Here is a 21766-nt window from a genome sequence, read left to right on the forward strand (position 1 = left end):
AGGGCCGACCAAAAGCTGAATGTAATGGTTTCGACAAAATCGGAAGCAGATAGGGTTTCCCTGGGTCACGTGTTCGTCCCTTCCCCCATCGGTGACTCGTACCTTCTCTCATGGTAATCGCAGATAGGTAGGGGTTAAGTAGCATGCCCATGGAGCGTCGCTTGAAACCGGGGACCTCCATTAGCCGCGATAGAGAGGCTGTGTTAAGAGTGGTAATGCGATTCTCCGCTCTCGTCGGTTCGCTGCTTCCAGTTAGGGTCGATTTCGGACGCAAACTGTTCTTCCGATTAGCAACCCTGAACTTACACCGTCTTCTTCGCGAATTTTCTCTTCGTAAGATAGAACTTATGATACTAATTGCCGGGCAAATAGTAAAATCAAGTGACGTGGATAGCATTTTAGGTTAGGAGGTTAAAACCTCATCTGATCTACGCTAATCATAATTAACTTGGTTCTGTTAACAATTTTTTAATAATATTTTCTTAACTGGAGATTATATTTCTCTTGCAAGTGTCATAAGAAACATAACTATCTCATCTAGTTACCATAACCTCACTCAAAGATAGCAATCTTTTCATAAAATCTTGATTGTCAACTTCAGTTCACTTTTGGTTTTAATGTACAAACCCTTTTTGATATAATTCCTGATAGCATTATTCTTCTTGAAGATTAATATTTCACGAGGAGGAGCGAGCGGCCATGTCGCGAGAGAAACACTTGGCGAAAATGGCGGCCCGATTCAGAGGGCGCTGTAAATTCGACTTGACGGGCTTCTTTTTATTCAATAAAGATGAGCCTCCGCCTCTGCAAACACGGATGAAACACACAGGGGTGGCTCAGGTAAAAAAAGAGAAAGGGAAAATATTTAATGCTCGAAGGGGGAAACCAGCGGGAAGAAACCGAACGGTAAACTTCTGGAACACTGTTCAAAAGTTTGTAAGACGTTTCTTAAGTTGCTACTTGGCCAGCTTCCTCGGCTAATTTATGGTGTTCCCGAGCGTTACGTGGCTATGGTGTTTTGAAGATACTCGAAGAATAGATGGGAGAAAGCGTCAGGGGGAGCTTTTAAGTAAAACGATGTGCATAATGAATTTTACTCTCATTTATAACGATCACCTGTATTTTTTAATAAATTTCTTGGAAACTTAATATATCCTTCTTTTCATTTTTTTTCTACTCAGAGTTTATGGACTGTCAGAAGTTCTTTTCTAATAAATTCATTTTTGAAATTCACCTAATATACTGAAAATAACTTTCTGTTCAGTTTATCAAATTCTCAATAGCTAAAGAAATTTGTATAAGTATTTGCAGTCTGGATATCACCCACCCAACAATTGATAGGGAAAAGGAAGAGTTTCCAGGCTGAGGGTTGTAACGAACGTTTGGGGATTTTCAACCGCGTCTCGACGGATTATACGAAACACACGGATTGGCCATGGCCGAATCGATACCCCGTTGCGGAATCGCAGAAACGTTAATTCGAGTTGTCAAATATTGAATGTGTCGACCGGTTGAATATCTAGTCGAAATCTGCCGGTTGACAGGGTGTAATCCTATTACCGAGGCTTTACTCTTTTTCTTCCATAGTGTACCGGGTGTGATTCGATTTTCATGGGCATTTGCTACTCTCCGGGGGGTTGTTTGGTGAAACTATGGGTTTATTAAGTGATTTTAGCCCTTGGAAGGCTTCGAGCCCCGATTGACCCTCCACTGGTGTTGCGAATCAATAGAGAATTCATTAAACCCAAAGATTTTTTGTTTAAAATAAATTATAAATTTTCAAAAATCGACTTCTTCATAACCTAACTTAACCTCACATGAAAAGCACATTACAGGAAATTTTGTTTGGCAATCCTACAAACAGTAATCCTCAATTGCAGCCAGCGGTTCCAGGGTTCTGCTTCGCGAGTTTGTATCATTGCCGGAAGGGCCAGGAGCCATAGATCTTGTTGGTCTCCGTTCTTCGAGATTCGCTCTCTCACGGGGTCTTTTCATCGCCATAAATCTCGCGGTTCACTTTCAGCCCGGATTGCCTTGCCGGACGCGGAACGGGTATCGTCTAATTAGCTTTCTATCCAATTAAGGCCAGCGACGGCGCAGAAACCTGGACGATCGGGGGTCTAACATGTCACCCAAGTGTACAGAGATTGTACGGCTCGAATTCGTGGCTCAACGACACTTTCCTTCGGTTTGATTAAAACCTAACCTTGAAGCAGCGACTGAAAGCTGAAGACATGGATTCATAACCTCAAAAATGACAGTCGCAGGTGATTAGATTAAATATTTATTTCCATTTCGAAGATTATCAGGATCTGAATTACTGTTTCTGAAAAGTAAATTGGAACTAGGAAATGTACAGGATTTCCAGAAGTAATGATCCGAGAACTGATAATCAGTTAACCTAGAAATCAATAAATGAAATTGCAGTGAAATAATTTAATCTTGCACAGTTATTCATACGATAAATCGAACGAGGTTCGAAGGTATATATACGTAAGGAAATCGCGAAATTATTCACGATATATGATATTCGGGAGTGCCACGTTCATATTTTATTCAGTGCCCATAAATTCCGCGTATTCCATTAAGCCTCTTCGTGAATTAAGTTTGCGAGACGATTTCAGCATTTCCACGAAATTTCGAAATTTTATCCATCATCATAACGGGATTTCATACGAAAAGTTTCCTCAACCTTTACCACATTCTATACCAAAATGAAGAATTAAGTTTCTTCAAAAAAAAAATTACCAAAAATTTCTACCGAAAAATCACTTTCAAATTATTACATAAATTACAAATTTTGCATCCATGAAATTCCTACAACATCCATTACAATTTACCATTCCTATTATATCCTCTCTCCATACGGTACGAGCAAAAACAAAACTACACCAGTCATCAATCTTCGCCACCCTCGTTTTTCTGAGCAGCTCAAAAATTTGTCAAATCCAAACCAAATTCACCCAGTGAAACCAGACGAATGTCTTACACACAATTCCATGAATACTTCACCGTGTCATTGAGCCCTACATAATAATTTTGCCGAGCAAAAAAAGGGACAAGTAAATGGGAATATGCTTTCAACGAGTCCCAGGTAATAGTATAAGGGATGTTTTTCACGTCTGGATCAAGCTATATCTTTAGGACAGAAAAAATAAAATATACAGTTCCATTATCAAAAATAAAGCCGAGTTTGAAACACCCTCATTCCTAAGGTTAAACCATGTGTCATATGATCTTCCATTGAACATAATTTAATTTTGTCTTATGATATTTTTTTGTACGTTCTACCATACGTATATAACACCCTGTATACCAACATGCAAAACGAAATAAAAAAGGAAAGAAATAGTGTTCGCCATCAAGTTGCACGACGCCGCCACTACGCTCTACAGCGCCACTTCACTCATCGTTCACATTTCCTCCTCGAATCCTTCTTACTCGCGGCATTATCATAATGCCATCGGTCGCTACGTGACAGGAAAGACGTATTATCGCGGCTCGCTGTAGTTTTCCGATCCTCCTAGCGAGCTTATCGTCCTCGCTTTAAAACGAATGCGAATTAGTCATCCTTCTCGTCTTCGCTGACTTCGTCTCGCGGAGAAAGTTACCATGGTGTACGTTGTTGGGGGAAGGAGGAATGGGGAGCAAGTTGAAGATGAAACTGTGAAGAGGTTAGGTAGGATGATGGTGGTGTCGCGGTGTTCCTTAGACTGTGAATACAATTTGATTCACCGAGAAGAGATAGATTGGGGTTTGACTAATGATTTGTTTTAACAATATTCTATCACAAATCGCATATTCAAATCCTAACTTAAATTTTAGCAGAACCTAACCTCAAATAATCCCTCAGATCCGGCACCGATCTTCACAGTTCTTAAACAGGACTTCATTAATCTAACTTAGCGCCTGTCCAGCACCAAAATATCCAGCAGACATTCGTCTGACCAACACTCCCATCTTCGCGGTCGTTCTCGACAGAAATAGCTTCTCCTATCGCGACACATATTCCATTGAAACGTATATATTACAGACATTACAGGGAGGCAGACATTGCAGGCTTACATCGGTACTTGCAAGAATTTTCAAAGAGTTTCCCCTCGGTAACGTCTAAACGTGTTGAATTCCTGTCAGCGGCTCCCGCAGGAACGAGAACGGAAGCGGATAGTTGGCTGGATGCCAGACGACACCTTCCGCTTCTTTCTCGGCCGTGTGAGAGCCACCGTGGCGCACACGTAAACCGTGTGCACAGTTTCTATATCTCTCACTCCAGCGAACGCCAAGTAATAATCCTAACTCGCGGGTTAGCCGGGCTTAATTAGAACAGGGGTTAGTGGCTAGCTGTGTTATAGCCGCGTATCCGCCATTCGACACCAGCCACTTCGCTTCATTTTGCACCCTTCCGACTAGCCTTGAACTGACCGGTCGACGTGGTTGATAACGAACGACCAACTGCTCGAGTGTCACTTAGCCCATTGTTAAGTTAGTTATCGGTTTAGGTTCGTTGGTGATGGACACTGGATAGTTAAAGTGCACAAAGTTTCCAGGAAACTTTGCTTGAATTACTGTAGATCTGTAGCAGGGTTGAATGAAAATCTAGCGTTCAGCTGTGCAGGGCAGGTCGAAATTGGATTTGAACCACAGGATTGAAATATTGGTGCAAGTATACCAATTCCCTAAGAATATAACATGTTCATTACCAAACCCGTCATTAAAGGGAGGTCGGCTGTAACATCAAAGAGGACCTTTTCCTTATTGTGCCATAAAATGAGTCAAAATTTTTCATAGTACCTATACCTTCACCTGGGAACCAAGGCCCCTTCAGAAAAAATATGTGTTTTCAATATCCTAGACCCCAGGGTGCTGCTACCTTAGACTAGGTCTCAAGATGCTGCTCCCTCAGTTAATCCTTTTTGAAATTTCATATCCACGCTTTCAAAATCACCAGTCTTTTTAGTAACGAAGAGTGACTTATCCAGAGAAGAGCTGGGAAAAGGACAAAGCCCAGGAAGGGGCAAAGGGAAAGCAGTAGACATCACTGAAGTAGAAGAAACTAGCCCGAGGGGTACGGAAGAAAAACAGCAACATTCAGATCAAGCTGGGGATGAGGAAGACGCCAGCGGGACGCGAAAGAAACCCACGGTGAAGCAGCCTTCTATTGTACGGATGCAAAAGAAAGCGGATCCAAGCTGGCCCGGCGAACGATTCTCTCACGATTGGCCGACAATGGCCGGCCGTGAACAGGAGACTCTGTAGCCGGCTCGATTGGCGAATCAATCGGCCTTTTTGCGAACGCGCAGCCATCGGCTTGGCGTCCGATAAAACGGTCTGACACGCTCTTCAGGGCCGGGACACGGCAAAAATGACCGCGACCAGACACAAAGGAGAATCCTATATATATATATCTATCCTGCGCGACACCGACGACGAAACTGACAAGGGGAGACAGCCGACACAAAGCGCGTTCTTTCGCGACCGGGGACATGCTGGTAATAACTGCACGCTCGCAAATTTCGCCCATCCTCTTTGGACGCGTGGCGACGCGCTTCTTCCAAACGTTTTTATTGGATCCGGATACAACTAGCCAGAAATGAATTTTGAAAGAATCTGAAGGAGGATGTCTAGAATCTTGAACAAAAGGAGCTGAAGTTTTGATGGGAGGATATGGAAAAGGAAGATGATGCACTTACATATTTCGAAGCCTCCTTCCTTTCCTGGCAGATAATTGTAAGGTACAACGATCCATACCATCTCGTCCTGAAACAAAGGAAATTCGAAATTGAGTCCACAACTCGAACCCTTTCCTCTGCCAAGTCAAGCTTTAGGTCGAAACATCATCAATCTCCCTTGGTCTTCAGCCTTTCACAGTCATGATCTTACGAGCTGCCAGGCGTCACAGTCAACGATCGAGCGTCTGAAAGAGGCCAGGACACCTAGGTAGCATCAAAGGCGACATGTCAGCCGGCAGCCCGAAACGATTCACCGCGTACAGCAGAAACAAAGGCGGGCAAAAGACGAAAGACACAAAGCCCCACCCTCTTTTAAAGGGGTTAAGCGGACCACCGGCCGACTAGGGTGTCGTAGTTGAACGAACCTGCGTCGCTTCGGGAGGTCAGCTGATCCGCTTTGCGATTTTACGGTTTCTCCGATCAGGGCTGCTGCTCGCTCGAGGACATCGTCGCGATAAAATCGTACTTCACGACGCGATCGTTTGCTGATTTATATCGCGACGAGACGATGTTGCGTGGTCGAAGGACCTTTTACCTTCGGGGCACTGTCAACATGGCTGGGATGACTGACAATGCTCTCAGAGGACCACATTCATTTCAATAACTCAAACCGCTCAAGGAGCACAGTCGTGTACTGATCGTTTCATAAGTAATGATATCTTCACTTCCAATTTGAATCCATTAAAACATTATTTAAAATGGCATCTTGGTACAATTACAGAACTTAACTGTCGTCTGCGGAAAGTACTGACGACGATTGCAAAGAAGTATTTATACCACATTTATTTCCTTTCTACTGTGTAACAATGTTCACAGACCAATTATGTTGCACCGTAGAATTCCGGTGAATACGCGCGGAAAATATCCGCTTAGAATCGGGGAACAGCCTCTAGCTCGAAACTTCTTAAGGAACTCGCGTTATGGAAACAATCTGTTTCACGATCGATAATCGCAGTTCCGTGCTTTTAATTTCTCCGTTCACGTTCATTCTCCCTTTTTTGTTTGCGTGGCTCTGATGTTTCGTAAAGTTCCTCGATCCTATCAGGGAGGATGGAGTTAATCGTTTAACCTGTTAAGCGAGTTTGACTTTTTGGAAGTGCGACCAGAAAAAGGGAGAGCGTATAAAAGCCTGGAAGCCTCTGATAAAATAGTAGCTAGCAGTTGTATATCATTATCAGATTTACTGTTCGTTCTGAAGGATTGCATTCGAATGCATTCGTCTAATGCACTTTATAGGTTAGGTTGATAGGAACAACGATGCATTGATTTTGTAGGTTATGGCATCAATCGAATGTAATGGGAATCAATAGTTATAGCGATGTGTACGTCTGAAACTGTCACAATGTCACCCCATGCACCTCGTGCCCCACATTTCACGGACCCCCCCATCGCACCCTCTTTGTGTGTGTTCGAATTCAATCATACTCGACCAACGGACAAGCTGAAAAAAGTCGCAGAAGTAAACGAGTAATCAATACAGGATGCGATGAAAAACCCGTGCGAGCTTTGGAACACACGTTTGAAGCGCATTCCATGGAAAACATGGCGAAAAGGGAGGGTGAAACGAAAGAGGACCAAACGAAAGCGGGTCAACTCGTCTGCGCTGGAAAATATGTAACTTCGCTCGAGTGCATAACTGCACCATCCTACCCTCCTCGCCGCGGAATTCTAATAATTTTTGCGGGTCTGTGACTCGTACTACACCCCTCTATTTACGGGGATGTTCCCGAAACCGGTTTTCCTATTTATACAGGTTTATTCAAAAAGAATGCCAGCGCTTTAAATACTTACATCTTTGTTGTTTGAATACAGAGCGTCCAAATAAAATGTGTACACATTTTATTACCATATAAAGAACAGACATGAACTTTTTGTTGTGCCACTGTAGCAATTGAAAATTAATAAATTACTTATTCTCGTCTATAATCTCGTTATAAATGTTATTTTTAGATTAGATCAGAATCGTTTTTAGCTGTTCCTTCATTGTGAATGATTCCAGAAGGATTTCAATGAAGTTTAATGGGGTGGATTTAAAGGTACTCGTGAGGGATGAGGGATCCCTTTAGAAATCCTGCTATAAATTTCTACTTTTACCTGTATAAATAATGTATATTTAAGAGGATAACGTATGGGGACATTTTAGGTTATGTACAATATTGCTTAAAATGTTTAAATTAAATTTGAACAAAATCCTGCTATCCTGATCAATAACTATTTCTCATTTCCATTCATACATTCTTTATTAATAACATACAACCTAACCTATACGAAACACACAATGTCCCATCAAAAATGATCAAACAACCTCTTAAATCTTCAAATCACAGTTATAACAACCACCACTCCGCCCTTCAAAAAAGAACAACTATCCTTAAAGGATAACTGTCCGTGGAAAAATTCCGTTTAATTCCTTAGTTCGCAGGGATAAAAAGTAAAACGGTGAGTCACCGTCGACGAAACGAGCAGTGAGAAAGAGAAGAAAGGATAGCCACATGCCACGATGGCAGAAATGGACGAGAGAGACGAAGAGCCAGGCCACTGTAGCAGCTACAGGTACTAATTGCTTTAATGAGCAGTGGGCGCGGCTCGTTCTATAAAATTTCTCTCTGTAACGACCAACGTGCGACGCAGAGGCCACCAGTGAAACGGGCTGCGATGGTAGGGGGCTGAAAGATGGTCGAGGAGGATGTGAATGGGTGTGTAACGGAACCTGGAATGGGGAATGAAAAGAGAAGAAAAGAAGAAAGAGGGGGATTATGAAAAGCGAGGGAAGATTGGATATGAAATCGAAGATGTAAGTATTGGCTTGAGAAAATAGGCTACTATAGCTATTGCAACTGTTAGGAATCCTCTAGATTGTGACTGCACACTATGATGTGTATTGTGCACTATATTACAGTTATCAGGAGTAGATGGTAATATCTGGCTAGACGTTGGTTCTTATACAGAGCTCTAGATATCAAATAGAATGTAGAGGTTATGTTAAATACTTGTTAAATAGGTTATGTTAACCTAACCTCCTAACATAGATTAGGCTCTTGTAACTTTTGCGCGTCTTATATTAGATTAGATACTCGTCTTTCATGCAAACATAACCTCTTAAAGATCAGTCCCAATCTCACAATACATCGCAAGATTACTGGGAACAAAGGAATCATGAACCAAATGCATTCGCTAAGGACAAAGAGAATCCAAGAATACAGGTGTTAACAGCTCGTATCATTATTCTGAAAAGAAGTAAGGTCACTTTTCACGTTCAATCTCAGCCTCTGTCTCAATCTCTTCAACGAATTTTCCGTACTTCCACTTGTTTTTCTGTCGATACCTTTCAACCTTTAGTCAAGCAAAATTAGCTGAGGACGTCGTAGCTACGTGGAAAGGTGGATTAAATCCGTTGACACCGGTCTTTGCGAGCCGGCCATCAGTGCACAGAGTGCATTATTATTAGCACTAGAACGGAAAGAGTGCCGTAATGGTCGCACTCTTTCACTGTCTTTGTCCAGCCTGAAGTTCTGTACATCTTCTTTCATTCTCTTTCGTCGTTCAACTTCTTTTTCAGCCTCAGCTGCTCTCTTGTGCGAGCGCGAAAGTGCTTACCTAACCTAACCTACCCTCTTTTACTCGCCTTCATCCTTCCGCTATTTTCTTCGCGTGTTTTTCCTTCTTCTTCTTCTTCTTCGACGCTGTGCTGCTACGTTTTTGCCAGACCTCGTGCCAATTTTTTATTCCTTGCACCGTTTTCTTCGTTATTCTTCGCCGCCTTCCCTTTTGCCAGGTATTTTTGTTGCACCGTTGGTTTTTTTTTTCGTTCTTCCCTGGTGTTTAGTCTCCTACCTTTCGATGCTCCATTTTTCTATTCTTTTCGTTCCTGTCCCGGTCTTTTTCTAGTTCCTGTTGCTGTTTTTAAGCTCGTTTCGTTTATCTTTTCGGCTGTTAGCTGCTCCTCTTTTTCCCTGCGGAACTTTGTTGCTAGGGAAAGGATTTCTTGTTGGGGTATTTAATTTTAGCAGAGTTTTCGGGAAATTTGTGGTTTCACTAGACTTTCGAACTTCCTGGTAGAATCGTTTAGAAGGTTGAGGTGTTAAATAGCTTTACTACGCTAGATGAACATCCAGGTAGATAAATGTTTCAACTTTAATTGAAGTTTAAGAAATTTGAATGGCAAATTTTTATTAATTATTTCAGATACTTTAGATGCTTTGTTTTAAACTGATAAAATATTCTAATCCAAGCCCTCGGATGTTTCTTCAAATCGGTGAAGCGAGGGAAGATAGTGCTTTTAAATAATTTAAACAGAGATAAATACCCATCGTCTGCTTGTCATCGTCACAAAAGAGCTCTCATGCACGCGTATCACGACTGAAAGCAGCTCGTCTTCGAGGAGGATTCCCCGTTTTGTCTCCTGTTTTTTTCATTTCCCTGCTTCCCCTTTCTACTCGCTAGGCCGTTTCAGCCTGCAGGATACACGACCACCATAAAGCAAATCACAATGGCTTCTCTGCTCTAACGCAGATAATAACGAATCATGATGGCTGTCGCGTTTCAATGAGCTGATTTGGCACGCGTGCTTCCCACCCCTCTTATCTTCCATCGAAACAACGCCTGTGAATTATGGCACACGATCCTGCAGCCAGTTCAAGAATTTCGGGTTAATGCTAAGAATGATTACGATATCAGGACTGCCATTTTTCTGGAGTTATTTGGAAATTAATTTCAAGTCCTAAAATCGTTCAGCCATAGTTATTTAAAAAAGAAAAAATAAGAAACAAAATAATGTATTCCACGCAGTGTCTAACCCATCAATTTCTGAAGCTATGCAAATGAAGGGGAGGCTGTATTTCGGTTTCATTTCACCGATACTCCTGCCTGTCAATTAAAGAGACCTAACCTCACTAACGAGTGCCCTGGTTATTGCGCGGCGCGTTTAGAACGATAATGAGCACAGACGAAACACGCGCGACTTGTCCATTAACAGAAACGAGAGTGTCAGTGTGTGAAGTCGATGTTTCTGTCGAAATCGATAACAGTCGGTGGTACCGGTAGCGCAAATCAGCCGATTGAAACCCGACATTACGCCTCCTGATAACAAGCGACTGCCACAATATTATCGATACAGAGTGATGGATGTACACCTGGTTGTTCTTCGATAGAAATTGCTTTCTCTTTAGGGAGAACAGTGAGTTTCTGGTTTATAATGTCAGATCGCAACATAAATGATTAAAATTCTTAACATAACCTTAATGGACGTTCACATGTATGCAACACGTTTCCCGCCAAAACTAACCTAACCACGAATCATCTTCCCCCAGGTCTTTCCGAGTACAATAAAAAGCGTAACAACCGTATTCTCCCTCTGATCATCTACGAAAAAAGAATTGCAAACAATATGAAACTCTCCCATAAGTTTCCAAACTTTCCCCGAACAATTTATAAAGGGCCATAATTCAAATCCTGTTCGTGAAATCATACCCGGCATAGAATTATGACTCAAAGCGTGCAATGAAACGTTAAAGTATTGATGGATAGGCCTCGGGAAACGAAGATCCCACGGCAATCGAGTTTCCTCTGTCGAAGAAAGAAGAAAATTCTTTGGCGAGGGGCGAAAGGGCGAGGGGCAAAGAGGCAGGGTGACTATTTACGCCATTAAACCTGTAACCACAGTCGACGAAGTTGGAACGGGGGGGACGAAACGTTGCCTTTGTGTTATTCAGTCGGGTACCGAGCCGCGTTCAGCTTAAATGGCCTCTTCCGCTCTTTTTCCATCCCCCCTATGACAGGCTGGCCTTTTAAAAGCCACGGGGGTAAAAAACGCCAGCTAGCTGCGTGATGCACGAGCACCTCGATTGCGTGCACGTGCAACACGTACGCGGACACGGGTCCTGCACTTCCGATAAACCTTGCTTTGATACAACGATCGCCGAGGGAGGGGTTACCAGCAACCAGGCGGCAAATAATACATAGCTTCGGTAGGCTACAAATGTTCATTACATAACAAGTGAGGTCCAGGCAGCAATCTTTTTTAACTTCAGAGCAAATGCTCTATATTTTTGCAAAAAGATAAGACAGAATTGTTTCAAACTCGAGATAAACTCAAGCCTCTCTATCCTCATCAACGAAACTACGGTACTGCAGAAAAAAGAAGAAGGAAACTCGACGGATCCCGGTGAGAAATCCTCAAGCATACGGCAAACATGCCCCCAGGCATAATTCAACTGTATGGGTCGGGGGGGGGTGAAGGTGGAAGGACGAGGACGAGGAAAAACGGTGCTGCGCATCACTGTCACGTGAAACGCCAGCTGACCCGTACTCTCGGAATCTCGTGCGTGGCGTGTACGACGGAAGCCGTTCAACACGAGGACAGACACGAAACCGCACCACTTTCGACCCCGCGCGCCCATCCCTCCCCTTCCGACGTGTTTCTCGCTTCGTCCAGCCACCCCCGTAGGCGGCTTTTGTGCACGCTACGTGTGCGTGTTTCCTGCGAGAGCGGAGGAATGCAAAGCCTCGGGGCAGGGCGAGCCAGCCACCGCTCGAGCCTTGATGAATTTCGTCCGGACAGGACAGAATTCGCCCGCTCGGCTGGAGAAGAAGAACGAACAAGAGTGGAAGGGGCGGTGAGATGGGGTGAAGGTAATTGGAGCAGCGTGCAGCGAGGGCTGCAGAGGAAAAAGGCGACTCTCTGCGACGATACCGGTAATATTCTGCAGAGGGACCAGATAACAGGCTGGTACGTGAGCCAGCCAGAAATATTCTTCTTGCTTCTTGCTCTGTGTATATATGTGCACGACTGAGCGTGCTTGGTGTGCGTGTATAGGTGGTTACCTTTAAGTAAAAGTCCTTTCCACGATTTTCCGGACGGGGAATAAAGGGTTCGTCGGGACAACGTCTTCTCCCAAAGGGATCCTTGCAACTGATTTGCATTGTGCTGGTTTGTAAGTATGTGGGGAGGGACTTGAACCATGGTTGATGTTGTAAATAGAATTAGTCTATATTCTTAGCATGTTCTACTCTATATATTATTTGGTTCAATAGAATTATACCCCCATCACCCCATAAAACATCCAGGTACCCCGTCCTTCTAGAATAACTTACCAGAATTTACAAATCATGAAACAAAGTTAAAAAAAATCCTCCAGGGACACATCCTCCACTTTCCACACCTCCGGTTTCTTCGACTCTCCAGAAATAATGCATTGATCCGTTCTGCCCGGTGACAGTGAGTCCAGTCCCTGAGGGACTTACCTGGCGGTGCACCTGGGTCAACGTCGACAGCGTTTTCGCGACCGGTCGAACAAGCGGGCAAGCTTTCCGCTCGAGTTCCCCAACTTCCAAAAACTTGGACAGCACCGTCGATACGTGAGAGCGGAAAGTTTCAACGAGAACAGTGAAAAGCTCGCATCGAGCCAACGCCGGGCGTCGAAGGATTCGCTTTATAGCCTCTTGGCGCGATTTGAATCCGGCCTTTCGAAACGTCAGATGCGTTCCTTGACAGTAAACGGGCGGACAGCTGCGGCAGACAGCTGTTACAGTGACGCGCGGATGAGGAATACCTGTATTGTTATTCCACCATTTTCTGTACAGCCACACTAGAACGATTATGGTCCTTTTGATACCAGGACCTAGAAGTCACTGGCAAATGACTGGGCATTACGATAAATCAACAACAAAAATAAAGAAGCTTAATTACAAGGACATCCATCAATGTCCCTCGATAACGGATGCTAAATAACCTCTCATTACAGAAATACCTAATCGCGACTGTTTTCAATAACAAACTTCGAGGACCAGCTGGACGCACGCTCGCATTAAAATCTGTTTTCCCGCACCGTATCGCAGATCTTCCAGCATAAAAATCGCGTGCGCACTTGGTCGGCCATGCACCGCGGTCCTGCCGACTCTAACGATTACCTTGATAAAGTGCATAAACACAACCAAAACAAGCAACTGTAATTTTGTCCCTTCCATGTCTGACCCATACACCATGCTGCAAAAAATGAAATTAAATTTCTACAAATTGTTAATTATTTCCTAAGTTACATTGTTTTCCTTGGCAGACATCTAATCCTTCAAACAGTATAATTGGTTAATAAGCTCAGAAGCTGGGCTAGGTGTGAAGGAATTCTGTATGTTTTGGCAGCAGCTGGACTGAGAGGATCAAGTGCATTGTTTGCTGAGTAAACATTAAAAAGTGAACCCTTTTGTTCACGAAGACTTTCTAACAGCATTTCCTTATCTCAAGATTTTGCTCCTACACTTCTTCCCATGATTTGGCTGTAAACGGATGACGGCAAGAGCAGAAATGAAACTGTTTGCAAACTAATCTATTTTGAATCCAGGCCGACAACTAAACGGCACGCGCGTACATATGCACCGCAATATGGTGGATCTGCCAACAGCAGAATCGGGACAACTGAACACGCCATCGCGGCGTGGATGGAGGCGTACAATTAAAATTTACTGTCGTATAACCACGTCCATCCGTTTCTCTGCTGGCATTTGGTTTCGGGTACACGGAGAATCTGGACCTCCGTAATGCCTTAATGAAAACGTATCCACGACTTTTCGGATGGACCACCTGCCTAATTAGCAAGGGACACTATTACACTGTTTACAACCGATAGAAATAATGCTCCACAAGCCAGAATGTTAATACCGACGCGTTCATCATTTCATCCTAGGTGCTGAGGTCGACGATAACCTCTATCGGTAGTTTCCGGCTGGCGGAGCAAACCTTCGCCAACTTTAATTAAGCAAACGATTTGCGAACACACGCATTCCTGTCTAATGTCGCGTGTATACTATCCTGACGAAAATGCGGGGGGATGGGGTGCGGACAGGAGACTGCAGCATCGCGTAAAGGGAGGAGATGGAAGGAGACAGGTGGCGCTAGGGTAGCAGCACTGGGATGAGTACAAAGTTGCACGTGTAGGCAGTCCATATGTCGGCCTTGTTTGCGGGCCCGCATCTCCACAGCGATTCATGCAGATGGAATGGTCGGATGGAGGGCTTGGGGCGATGGAATAGTAAAAACGTGATGGCAGCAATCGGATGGAACCATAGGTCCTATGTATAGATGGACCATATCCACTTTAGGCAAGGAGACCTTTAAGATTTGGGGAGGGTAGGAGGCAGAAGTCCAGTAGTGGACTCCTTTCGACTAATAGAACCTGTGCATCCCATGGTGCTTGTTATCCAAGCTTAACATAGAAGCAGGGATGGACTGAAAGTGGACAGGGACTATGTCTACGATCAGCAAACGGACTCAAAATGGACCACGAAGGTTCCAGTGAACCAAATGTCCCATCGTCCTCTACATATCCCTTTCATTTTCATCAGGACATCCTGGTTCACCAACTGGCTACATTTTTCCACCTTTTGGTCGATAAAATTAACGATTAAATTATGTCGTGCAGTTGAAATTGAACCCCTGGTGAAACGGCACTTTTATCCGGAATTTTATTCGGCATCGTTTCATCGCTCAAATTGCTCGCCTCTCTTCTTCTCACTCCCACGACATGTTTTCTGTCGCGTGGAACGATTATCATTATGCGTTGGAAGAGAATGTTCGAAAGGCACGCGTTATTAACGTCAGTTCGGAAACGCACGCGAGCCAGGAATTCATCGAAAATTAGTCGGACGTCAGTCAATTGAAACGAGCCATGAAGGTATCGGGTTTAATTAATTTAGCCTGCGGACAGTCTGCCTGTTTGTTCTTTCTGGGAGGGGGGGTTAAAACTCTCCTTTCCGGCGCAAATTCGCGATTCGAAGCTAGTGTCTCTGAGAAACGACGAGAGGCATCGTGATGAGTCTAGAGTGATTACAAGAGGTTAGGTACCATTCTTGTTAACTATTGTAATGACTACAATTCATTGGGCACAATAAGAAACTTCCTTCAAACCTCACTTGTCGAGTCTAATGATAGTCATTGTTCTGTATTGATTCACAAACGTATATCCTTTTATATGACTAACTTTCTGGTAAATTCGTAATTCGAAATTGTTCGATTCCTGGAAACGTGTTCCTTTTAACGTTATGTGATGAGATATCAGATAATCTTACTACGCGGAACCAGGTAATATGACGTTCACGAGACGCGTGACTAATGCAATAACACGTGATAGGGGGAGACGTTATGAAAGCTTCTGGAAACTACATGCTAATTATGGAGAAATTAGAATTTAGATTAGCCGAATGCTATTTCTGACGCGGTGCCGTTGTTTCGCAGGCCAATTAACGTGAACGAATTGTAGGCAACAGGGAATTCCATATTAATGCTAACTTCTGCCTGAAATTTCATCGGTACGCGCTAGATATAGTTTTACCTGAAATAATAGAACAATAAAGAACGTAACAAACGTCGAAGTCATTTTACTCTGATGAAAGCAACAGTAAACACTATAGATGTTATCCTTTTGACTCAGGTTCGTATAAATATAAAATCGAAAATTGATACTTTTATCAATACCTTTTCGTTCTATCGACAATATTTCAGCTCGTTTTGAAACGTCTATCATTTCAAATCTATGTTTCTCCATAAAAATCATCGACCTAACCTAGAATTACTCAGAGCACAGTCTATTCGGTCAAAGAAACGGACCACCTATCTTCACTTTTCATCGACAAGAAAATTTAACAATCAAGCCTGGATCAAAAGTACCCTCGCTCCGATATTCGTTACAAAAAACACAACAAGAACGAGGGAGAAAGCGGTACAAGGAAAATTCAATATGAATATTCATCTCGGACTTTCGTTTCACGTATTTAACCCAGTACCTTTCCCCGAGCTTGCAAAAAAGAATCCTCTCGTTGCCCGAAGGCAATAGTCACCGTAGGCGACATAAATTTCAACCAGACAGACGAGACCCGGTCCGAAACACACCGTAAATTCCGACGAAAGAGCGAACGCCACGAAATTGTTCCTCGTCTAAAAGAAGAGACAAAAAAGATCGCGCAATCTATGTATCTCTAACAAGATTCTCCAGATATTTCTGTCTGAACTATCCGACAATGATAAAATTGTACTCGAGTCATCAATTAACGTATCAATTGTCTTCGATCTTAAAATCGTACTCGAGTTTTCTAACATTGAGGTTATGTTGGTAGAGTGTACTAAAATTGGCGAGAAAAATCCATTAAGCAATAAGGTTAGATAAAAACAGTAATTATTAAAGTGAAATAGTACAAACCATAGTAGAGCCATTTTAACATTAATTCTTCTCGTACCTCTTTAATGTATCAGCACTAGTATACTTTACCCAGTGGCGCTAATATATTCTATCACTTACTTTACCCAATGTAACCCATGTAGCTTTTAATACGAAAGTCAGAGACAAAGAACCGAGGGGGAAGGTATGAAAAACCAGGATGGTCATGAAACGTTGGCTACATTTAATTCTCGTCTTGATGGCACACAACCAGACCGCTGCTCTTTGCCCTCTTTTCACCGGGCAGGCTCGAAATATTCTAAACAGGGAAACAAACTTTCGAGACTCTTTTGTCTGACGAACCGTCCCGGGCGCGGAAATTTCCTGAAGTCTCGCCTTTGTGAACCCGCGAGTCGCGATTCAATCGCTCGTTTCGACGACGACGACGACGACGATGGGTGGAACATTCAGCTCTGGCAAACGTTATTTTCCTCTGCTCCTCCTTTTTTCCAACGAAACGGAGAGATTTTTCACCGGTCCGGTACTGATGCTGGCGCAGCAGAAATTTCAACCGAGTGTTCGCGATGTTTGATGGTCTTCCTCCACGTGAGATATTTCTGATGAGAGAGAGGTAATTTTGCTAGAATCATTGCTGTTCCGATAGAAGAGTTCAGAATTACCAAGCTTCTCTTTGAGGTTAGGTTGCCGATGGGAATTGAGTCCTCTCGAGAATTTCTTCAGAATTTTGGATGATTTTGACTTCGTATTACTATTGCTTGCTACTTGTTTTAATCCTTTGGAAACTATAGGTTAAACATCGAGAGGGTTAAATTTTGATTGATTTAAGTTTATAAATATTCTTCTTTTCACTGGTGTAAAGTGTTAAATCAACATTGTATCAAGTGGAAAATGAGAAATCTCCACGTTTAGTTATTCAATGATACATTATGAAATAGGGAAATCTCTCGCAATGGTTGGCAATGAGTTACTAAAGAGCAACTTCCTAACAGAAGTAATGAATGATGCAGGATGAAAGAAGCTTTCCCAGAATCAAGGAACGCAGTAGCTCGAATTAACCGAATCCCTGAATCAATATGGCAGCACGTATCCAAACATAACCTCTAATATATGATCAAAGAGGAGTCTCCTCTAAAATTCAGTGAAACCGCCGTTTAGCTTCTTCAAACGCGGATCCTTAATGAATATGACAATTTGCTCGCAGCAACAACCGCTAATCCACGATCAAAGAGCTACGACCGCAACCACTGTTTAGCTTTTACAAAGACAGTCAATGGGGAAGGCATCTAACCTTGGAAAGGAGAAAGCTAATTAAAATCCATCAGAATCATCGTTTCCGTTTCAACCCATGGTAGACGAATGTTCTGGGGCTGACAGGGCATACGAATAAAGGGTTATTTTGACCCAAAACTAAGATACCTTCGTACATAGCTTTGAGGACACAGTATTTTCAAGACATGTACACTTGGGCACAAGTTAGGCTTCTTTTAGTTGAGGGTAACTGTTAGAGGAAGAGTCGGATTAAATATTTCAACCACCCAGAAAAAGAATCACCATACGTTCCCATGCAGAACATGGGAACAGGGCAGAATATCCCCAAGACACAAAAAAATAAGGTTCATGGGGTCTCCAGGAAAGTGTAACCTATCCCTGGAAAGCAAGGCGTAAGAAGTTTGTCTAAAAACTCTCCGCGTGTCTCTAACAGCGGGATAATAAAAAGCAGACGTTGCTCGGCCAAGGAGGGCAGGCAGAAACTTCTTCCGAGTGCTGTGGCTCGACGAGCACGTTAACCAGCGTGCTCGAAAGCGGTGCTCAGCCGGGCCGACTGGCCCGCCATAACTACAGCCTATGGAGAATTAACAAGGCGCGCTCGAGAACGCAAGTGGTTGCACTTTGCGCCTTCAGAGACTGCCTTTCACCTCGGTTTTTCGAGCTTTTACCTTGGCAGGAACGCGCAGTCGAACGAGGACGATTCTTAGATGGTCCTTGATACGCCTACCTGGCCTATCGTTAATTACCTAATTACACGCTGCTAGTCACTGGAGACATCTGCAAGTGTTGCCTCCGAGGACACTATAGACAGGCTTCTTGGGTTCTGGATGAGAATTTCTGAAAGTGTCCCTTGCCTTTACAATTTAGACCGTCCAGAACGTATCCTCGTCAATTGGACCCTACAATCGTCATAAATTATAGTCATCTTATCCACGAATTGGTATCCTCAATTTCAACCCTTCTACAGTCGAGTTCGATCATAGCTCCAAGGACTTTCAGCCTGGAACAAGGAAGAGCAATCGACGTTCACGCTGTTTATGATCTGTAGAGTGCAGCCTTCGATATGGCGCTTTCAATTTTCCTCGTACAGGTCCTAATGAAGAGATGACCCACGATAAAGGGCAGCCTGGGATAGTCCTTTCTTCCCTCTCTCCACTTTGCCAACGCTCAATCGAAACGTAATTCCCGGACCACGAGGGCAGCGCCCATTTTAGGACACCTTGTACATACGCAAACAATCATTACGGTATTCCAAGCAAGGATTACGACTATAAAACAGAAAGAAGGCAATTTAAAATGAACCCCTGTTCATAAAGAAACACGAGGACCTATCTACAATCGTTATCATCCGAGGCTCCCCTTACACAGTATCTCTAACCACCAAACGAGTCACGTCACCGACGGAATCCACCCCTCCGTGTAGCCGGGGTCGTGTTAAAAAATTAAGAGCATCGATCTACTTGGGATTCTCCCCGAATTCCCGTATAATATTCACTAGGGACAGACAGAGTTATTTTATATTCGAGCCGGCTCTCCTCTTTGTGGCCCTGGCTTCTTAGCGCGAACGAACTTTGCCAAAGTGCGGCTGCGTGGCATAAAGGGAGCAGGAATCCTTCTAGGAGGGTTCGGCGGTGACGCGAGGGAGGATCCAGGTATATTAGATAAGTTCTGTCGCGTGAAGTAGTCCGTTCGAAACTGGCTGCTACCCCGTCAAGCCTAAGACCTCAGGAGGTCGAGGGGTTCAGAAACTGGTTACCCGTTGCCGACAGCTTTCTTCCTCGTCACCCTTCGACCAAGTCAGCGGACCGGTCCTTCATTAGGGCCTAAATGGAGAAAATTGAAAGCCCCCATACCCTCCTCTTAGTCCTCGAATCCACGACCAGTCTATTGCTCTTTTATTAACGCGTCAGATTGATCCCTGGTTAGAAGGTAGCTTGTCAAGCAGCTCGAAGAGGAATTTTAATGAAACATTATTTGACCATACTGAACAGTAACACTACCGTGGCTATAGCCTCTGGTGGTGAACACTAATTAGACCCTTTTGATCACCTGAAGAATGGTTTAGTTAGGGACATTGTCTACTTGGACCTACAGCCCTTAACAAAGTAACCCTTTGTACTTCAGATATGGCTCCTAGGCACAGGCCTATTTAAAGGCTCAAATATTCATTTCTGAGGGATCAATACAAAAATGTTAGATTTTTGGAAAATATAAATTTTATTTATTTCAATGGCAGAGACGTACTTTCAATCTCTGTCGACTTATAACTTGAGGCTAGCAAATTGGTAAAAAGATTGTAAATTGATTTTGAAAAAATTTCAAAAGATTGGAGTATACGATTCTGTGCCACAACTTTTCCAGCAGTTTTATACGTACGCGCGTAACTCAAGGCGAAGCAGATGGTCATACCCAGCGACCATTATTTCACTAAATCTCAAAAAATTGTTTCTGCCTTTGGAGAAAGCTTCGCGAATACGAACAGCCGGTATGTGTACACAAAGCTTTTATATATCATGTGAAACTTCGTGTCTAAACTCGGATTTAAAAGGCGATATATCAACGGGCTAAAGAGCCGGAATTAAAAGCTCGATAACGTATCACCGGTCATTGCAGTATTTCTCTTATCGCATAAATTCGTCCGGACCCATCGTCACGAGCCTGTCGCGAAGAATTAATCGTTTCTGACGATGATATTGAAGTCAGAATCGGGCAATTTTTAATAAAACCGTCATTCAACCCTTACTGCTAAATTACGAAACGAATATATATGTATATTCACTGCAAGAGAGGTTAAAATAATTGAATTTCACTTTTGACAACATTTTACCATTGAAAAATATAACTTTTAGAAAATAAGCTTTGAAAAACTGATCTGATTTTCCTAATGCTAACTTGGAAAATTTATTGCTTTACAAGTTTCAAAGGATTCGAGGTAATAAATGAAATGCGTAGCACTTTCAAAGGATTTGATATATGAAATATAAGATTAAGAAACTCACTGAACATGAAAGAGTTCAAAATTTTAATTTCGTCTTTTCGATATTTTTAAAATAGGTTTATAATTATATTTGTTTAAAATCATATTTGAGATATAATTTTAGAAGTAATTTTACTGATAAGCTTTGAAACTTTTAAAACACCTGATATTATATCTGTATGATGATCCTTCAAATTCAATTTTATTTTAATTTACTCAGGGTATAAGGTTAGGTGTGGTTATATCTATTCTCCTTCTAAATTTGGTAAACTAAGGTATATGAAAATTAACTTTCAAATAGCAGATCTCTATCGGGTCTAAATTATTCAGGCCAGGCTTCAACGTTTGCAAAATTGGAACTGAATAATTTAAAACACAGCCTGAAAGGAAGACCCTATCGATCTTTAAACAATCTGGACTTGCAATTGGATCACTATCAAAATTTAAAGCCCCAAAAATATCCATTCACTTGATTTATAAATAAGCATTCATCAATGTATACAAAAAATTGCGATTAAAGTTTAACAGGCAGGTTATGTCTTCCTCCAATTAAAAATACTTAATTGTTAATTTTCAACCAGCAACAAAGGTTCTATTAAAATACTAGAAGGGTAAGGCTAATACTT

At 42.7% G+C, this 21766-nt stretch overlaps 1 protein-coding gene across 3 annotated transcripts in view; it reads right to left on the reverse strand.

Moving 5' to 3' along the window:
* LOC114871505 overlaps window positions 1-21766 on the reverse strand; it is a 191234-nt gene that overhangs the window by 148671 nt on the left and 20797 nt on the right. The window contains exon 2 of one of the 3 annotated variants that reach the window (XM_029177477.2): window positions 5691-5757. The exons of the other annotated variants lie outside the window; for them this stretch is intronic. The gene's annotated coding sequence lies outside the window, so the exon portion shown is untranslated. The remainder of the gene's footprint in view (window positions 1-5690; window positions 5758-21766) is intronic. 3 annotated transcript variants of the gene reach the window in all.

The sequence above is a fragment of the Osmia bicornis genome, chromosome 16, assembly GCF_907164935.1.
Source record: "Osmia bicornis bicornis chromosome 16, iOsmBic2.1, whole genome shotgun sequence".
Classification (NCBI taxonomy): Eukaryota; Metazoa; Arthropoda; class Insecta; order Hymenoptera; family Megachilidae; genus Osmia; species Osmia bicornis.